This window comes from Giraffa tippelskirchi, chromosome 9 (genome assembly GCF_054371585.1).
Source record: "Giraffa tippelskirchi isolate mGirTip1 chromosome 9, T2T-mGirTip1v1.2.pri, whole genome shotgun sequence".
Lineage (NCBI taxonomy): Eukaryota > Metazoa > Chordata > Mammalia > Artiodactyla > Giraffidae > Giraffa > Giraffa tippelskirchi.
Window position 1 is genome coordinate 45,101,142 of NC_137283.1, and position 6,099 is coordinate 45,107,240.

General features: G+C 46.0%; 1 non-coding gene across 1 annotated transcript; it reads right to left on the reverse strand.

Moving 5' to 3' along the window:
• Positions 1 to 4,810: 4,810 nt before the first annotated feature.
• On the reverse strand, positions 4,811 to 4,914 carry LOC145522098 (U6 spliceosomal RNA). The gene has a single exon (XR_014065912.1). It is a non-coding gene; the product is annotated as a U6 spliceosomal RNA (small nuclear RNA).
• Positions 4,915 to 6,099: the final 1,185 nt, after the last annotated feature.

Here is a 6,099-nt window from a genome sequence, read left to right on the forward strand (position 1 = left end):
CTGTGCTGCCTGCTTCCTCAGTGACCTCACCAAGCCCTGGGGACAACTCTGTTGCATAGAGACAAGTACAGTCGGAGGAAGCAGAAGTCCCCAGGGGTTAATTCTTTGTCAGGCGAGCAGCGGAGCAGGGAAGACAGCATCATTCAAGGGTCGTGTGCTCTTGGCCTGCAGACCCCTTTGGCCAACTGCACTTCAGAAGAATGAGCTGTCCTTCAGTGTCCTGTCCTTGAATGAAAGAATCTAAACCCAAAGAGAAGTGACTTGTCCTACGCCACACATCTCCCTTACCTTTATTCTCTCCACCTAGGCTTGCCCTAGCCAGGGGACAGAGCAGAGCCCTTGACAGTGAGACCACCCAAGCCTCGTGCACAGCCAACCAGCTGAGAAATCCTAGGAAGGTTATTCGTCCCCCTTTTCCTCGCTTTCTTATTTACTCATCTGTTTATTTATTTATTTTATGTTTGGCTACTCTGGGTCTTTGTTGCTGCACACAGGCTTTCTCTAGTTGCAGCAAGTAGGGGCTACTTTCTAGTTGCGGTGCATGGGCTTCTCACTGCGGTGGCGTCTCGTTGCAGAGCACAGACTGTAAGGTGCAGGTTCAGTAGTTGTGGCAGAAGGGCTTAGTTGCCCCACAGCATGTGGAATCTTCCTGGACCAGGGATCGAACCCAAGTCCCCTGCATTGACAGGTAGATTCTTAAACACAGGGAAGTCCTGTCTTGTTTTCTATATCTGCCATTTGGGTATGGTGGGATTATGGACTGATTCGTCTAAAATTCAAGTACAACTGGTCTTTGTGCAAATGTACATTCTCATTTTACAGAATTACCTGTTTTACTTTTGAGCACCAAAAATGTGTAACATACAGGTTTGAATAAAGTTTCACCGCATCGCCCAATGTTTAGCATAGGCTACTAGTCCATTATTCATAATATACAGAAGAGGGATCTATGTCAAAGGAGCTAAATCACTTTCCTAAAAAATATTAACAATATATATTTTGTGGGTTTCCCTGGTGGCTCAGTGGTAAAGAACCCTCCTGCCAATGCAGTACACATGGGTTTGATTCCTGGGTCAGGAAGATCCCCTGGAGAAGGAAACGGCAACCCACTCGAATATTCTTGCCAGGGAAATCCCATGGACAGAGGAGCCTGGTGGGCTACAGTCTATGGGATCGAAAAAGAGTTGGACACAACCTAGAAACTAAACAACAACAAATATATTTCTGTCTAACATCTGGCAGACATTACATAAACACTCAATGAATGAAAGAAAAAGCTTCAATTATATACAAGGATCTATCTAATTAGATTATCTACTATATAGTAAAATATGTATATTTTATTACTTTTACTATTTATATAATATTTGATTAATATCACTTTCTCAATAAACTCTAAGCTCCGGCAAGACCTATTTGCTTTGTGCACCAGGACTTAGAACAGTGCCAGACACATTAAAAAAAAAACTCAGTAACTATATATTCAAATATTTATTGAATGCCCCTAAATATCAGGCCCAGTGCCAGGCACTCAATTGTTATTCCTATGAGTGTCTCCTTTTCCCAGGAGGAGAGAGTTTAATGAAAAGAGCATTAAAGGTCATGATTCTATTCCTGCTTCTGCACTAGCTCTGTGGCCTTGAGCAAGTTACTTAACCTCTCTGAGCCTTAGGGAGGAAAATTCTTATCTCCAGTAGATCCTTCATAAAGCAGTCTTTCTAGAACCTCCCAGGTTGAATGTGTTTCTTTCACCGCTACTGAGTACAGATAACATCACTTCACACATGGGAAACATACCAAGGGCAGCTGTGAGGAGATTTTAGTGAAAGGTAGGCATGTTATTAAATTGATTATCTTTCAATTCTTCATATTACTTCAGGAAAAAGCCTCATTTGACATCTAATAACTCGCTAGAATCTGATTGAAGAGAGAAGGAGCCTCAGGCTCAACGGCTGTAGCAAAGTAACACAATCAAATGAGAATTTAATAATATGGCTTTACTTTCAATATACTCATTTAAGACAAACAATACTGTTTTGTCATTTATGATAAGGATATTGAATTTCCCTCCATTTAAAAAAATGGGTGGCTTTAAATAAAATTATCAAGCCTTGACTGTCACTCAGGGCTGGCTGGCCTTCTCCCCACCAACCTCAGCCTCTAGTCTCAATATTTCCTAATTGCCTCTCCCAGTTGGGTCAAAGGAACCTTTTCTCCTCCAACACTGGGGCCATTACCCTGGACTTGGTCCTGATTGGCCTATGCTGGTCACACTCCTTCCTTGACCGAATCCCTTCAGCCAGGAGTGGGATGTATTGATGGATTTAGATCAACTGAGCACCCCTCCCTCTGGTCAGGATGCAGTAACCCATGCCAACCTGCTGGAAGTAAGGGAAGGGAATTCCCCAAGAGGAAAGTCTGAGGAATGGTCTCCAGGGAAGCCCGGAGCTATTGCTGACCTCCCTGAGCCATTTCACTCTGACCGCGGGGTGTGATGCACTCCCCTGCAGGAGTGTGGGGGAAACACTAACCGGTCACACCCCCATGGCTAAGAGAGGGCTAGCTCAGCAGGTCAGAGCCGGTCAGAGCCTGTCGCCCATCAGGTGCTCAGGAAGGACGCGTTCCCTCCATCAGAGAGGAATAGTCCAAGTCGCCCTGCTGCCCATCTCCGCATTTTATGAGGTGTTCACAGCGCCGCGTCTCTTCGAATAGAACCAGGGATGGTGCTTCCAGATCTTCTGGAAATGCTGGGGGACTTCACACACACCTGCTGCGGGAGCCCCAGACCGAGGCGCGAGGGGCAGGCCCGGCGCTCCCAGAAAGTCTCACTGCTGCCATCAAGGGGCGCTCTGGGCATGCCCGGCCTGCGCGGCAGCCGCAGCTCCACATGTCGGGACCCTAGGGACCGGGTCCCAGGAGCCAGGTCTTCGACCGAATGCAGAAGAGGCGGAGAGAGTCGGGATGTGCCCTGCAGGGAGGAGATGCGACATTCCTCCTGGAGTCCCAGATGGCGTGGGGAAGAAAAGCTATTAACGAGGAAATAAAGAAAACAGCAGGTCAATTAGCGCCACTCGAGCAGCCTCAAGGGACCACCTGAGGCTGTGCCCCGCTTCCCCTCGGCGCGTACCCCCGCCATCCCTTAACCCCACTCTCCCCGGCGGACTCGGAACCGCGGGTGAGGACGCGCTTCCTCTCTGAGCCCCTGGGGCGTGGAGGATCCGGCTTTTTCTTTTCTTTTTTGTAAGTGCTAGTCAGCCTGGTATACTGCTTCCCCCCACCCCCGCCCCTTTCTTTTCATTGTTTTTCTCGTTGCAGTCTCCTTTACCCCTGCCCTAACGCCCTCTTAAGTGCATTTAGTTGAAAGAAAAATTGACCCCCTAGAAGTCTCTTTGCATTGTACCGAGGACAGTATTGGAACATCCTAATGGCCCTAGGAATACCCTTGGGGCCCTTCTTCTCATAAACCAAACCTCTGAAGTGGAAGAAAACCGTTTTCCAATCCTGTCAATCGCCTTTAAACCTGAGACTCAACTAGAGGGACAGGCTTGGACCTTCTAGCTCATAACAGTGCCTGCAGGGCTGAAACCTGTGACACCCCCCCCACCCCCACCCTACCAAACCCCAAGCTAAGTGAGGTAAGAGGCAAACTAGCTTCCTTCTCTTGAAAATCTACCAGGCCCAGGTCTGACCGGGCATCCAAATGCCTAGATGCTGTTACTGAACCCATTTTACAGAAAAGAAGTTGAGGTTTGGACATGAGGGACTTGCCCAAGGTGCCCTCCTTTGTAAGCTGTAGATTTAGGTCAGGAATCCTGGTCTGTGGTTCTTCAAATGCTCTCGAACCTCTTCTCATGCCCCATCTGATTCTCACTGATTATTAGTGATTTTAGCCACCACTCAAGTTAATACAATCAGCTACAAATGGAGTGACTGCTGTTTTCCGTTGTGGCTGTGTTAATTCTTTGTAGACCACTTGCAGCTTCTAAAACTCCACCTTAAAGAAGACTGTATTTCATTTACTTGACTAGGCAGTGGAGGCTCGGCACTTGTCAGCTCTCCTGCAGGCTGGTGAATCTAGGTGCAATCTGGCATTCACGTGTGTGCACTTTACATAGAAACGCATCTGCCCACACTGATATCAGAATCAAGAAAGCATATTTCCTTGCTTACATTTTCTGATGCAGATTTTTCTCTTTTTCAGTGTCCTTGGGCTTAAAGCCTTCGTAAAGCACTGCAATCTTAAGTCACAATGACAATGTGTATTTCCTTTTCAGATGTGAGAAATGAGAAAAGCCATAGTCCTAGATTAATACCATAGAGTTTAAAAGAGTGTCTGTCCAAGGCTGAGATTTAGAGCAACATCTTTACCAATTCTCCAGTTTTCCCTTGAAGAAAAATGTGCATCCTCTTAAGACCTGCTTATCATGTCAGAAGAAAATTCTCCGATTTCTTTAGCTGCATTTCTCCTTTTATTTTGTCTTAATGATGTAGCAAAAACTAAATGTACTAATAAAAAATACCTGGATGTCATAGAAGCAGCACAAAAAAAGGACCAACAATCTAAGTTTTAAAAATTAAATTAAGACCTATGCTTTCTAGTTGTTGTTTAGTTGCCAAATTATGTCCTACTCTTTTGTTGCCTCATGGACGATAGCCCACCAGGTTCCTCTCTCCTTGGGGTTTCACAGGTAAGAATACTGGAGTGGGTTGCCATTTCCTTTTCCAGGGGATCTTCCTGACCAAGAGGACAAACCCCCATCTCCTGCATGGGCAGGCAGATTCTCTACCACTGAGCCACCAGGGAAACCTCCAAAATATGGAACGCTTCACAAATTTGTGTGTCGTCTTTGCACAGGGGCCATGCTAATCTTCTCATATATCTTCTAGGCTGTGAGAAATAGAGTGGTCACCTTTCCCTGTTTATGGAGTGTCTATCATGTGCCAAGCCCAGGGCTAGGCACTGAAAACAAAACAGACTCGGTCCTAGCCTTCATGGACTCACAGAGTCATGGGCCAGACAGACTTGAGGTCACTAGTTACTAATTACACCATTCAGGGGAATATGGAAACATAGCAGGAGAATCAAATCTAACCTGCTGCTGCTGCTGCTAAGTCACTTCAGTCGTGTCTGACTCTGTGCAACCCCACAGACGGCAGCCCACCAGGCTCCCCCATCCCTGGGATTCTCCAGGCAAGAACACTGGAGTGGGTTGCCATTTCCTAGGGCCTAGAAAGTTTCCCCAAGGAAGGAAGAATCCCAGCTGAGTTGAAAAGGAGAAAGCCAGACGAGGAACACTTGAAGCTTTGGAGAGCATGTGTGAGGACTGGAAGACAGGAGGGCCTGATGGGATGGAAAAACTGAGAAGATTCCAGAATGACTGAAGGGGAAAGATAAGGAAGAGAGTGGTGACAGGTGATGTTGGAGAGATCCTAGCATATTACTGAACATGACTTTGCCAGGGAATCTACCTTCAGTGCTATAGACCACATAGAGAATAAGAACCATGAGAACAGGGACCAAGCTATACTTTTTTGAAAAAATATATTTATTATTTGGCTGCACCAAATAAATTTGCGGCACATGGGATCCTCCATCTTCATTTCGGTTTGCAGATCTCAGTTGTGGCATGTGGGATCTAGTTCCTTAACCAGGATCGAACTCAGGCCGCTTGCATTGGGAGCGCAGAGTCTTAGCCACTGGATCACCAGGAAAGTCCCTTGTTTGCTGAACTTGCTAGCTCAGGGCTAGCACATAGGAAGTTCTCATAAAACAGCATCTATTTCTACATTATTGTCTCAAATCCTCATGCATAGTCATCTCCCTTTCTATTTCCTTCCCTCTCTTCAAACTAAATGTTGCTCTCATTTCTCCCATTTTCCTCTTCCCAATTTGAAGGTCATGGATTCTACCTTCTGTATTCTTCCCTCTTCTTTCTTCTCATTTTGTTGTGTAACATATTTAACAATTCCTTGCAGTGCCAAACAGAAGAGGGAAGTCATCCATCTAGATTACAAAGGGGAAAAAATCCAGGATGCTCTTGCCTCTTAAACAAATATCCGTTTACTCTTAGGATAGCTCAAATCTGGGTAAGGCTGGTG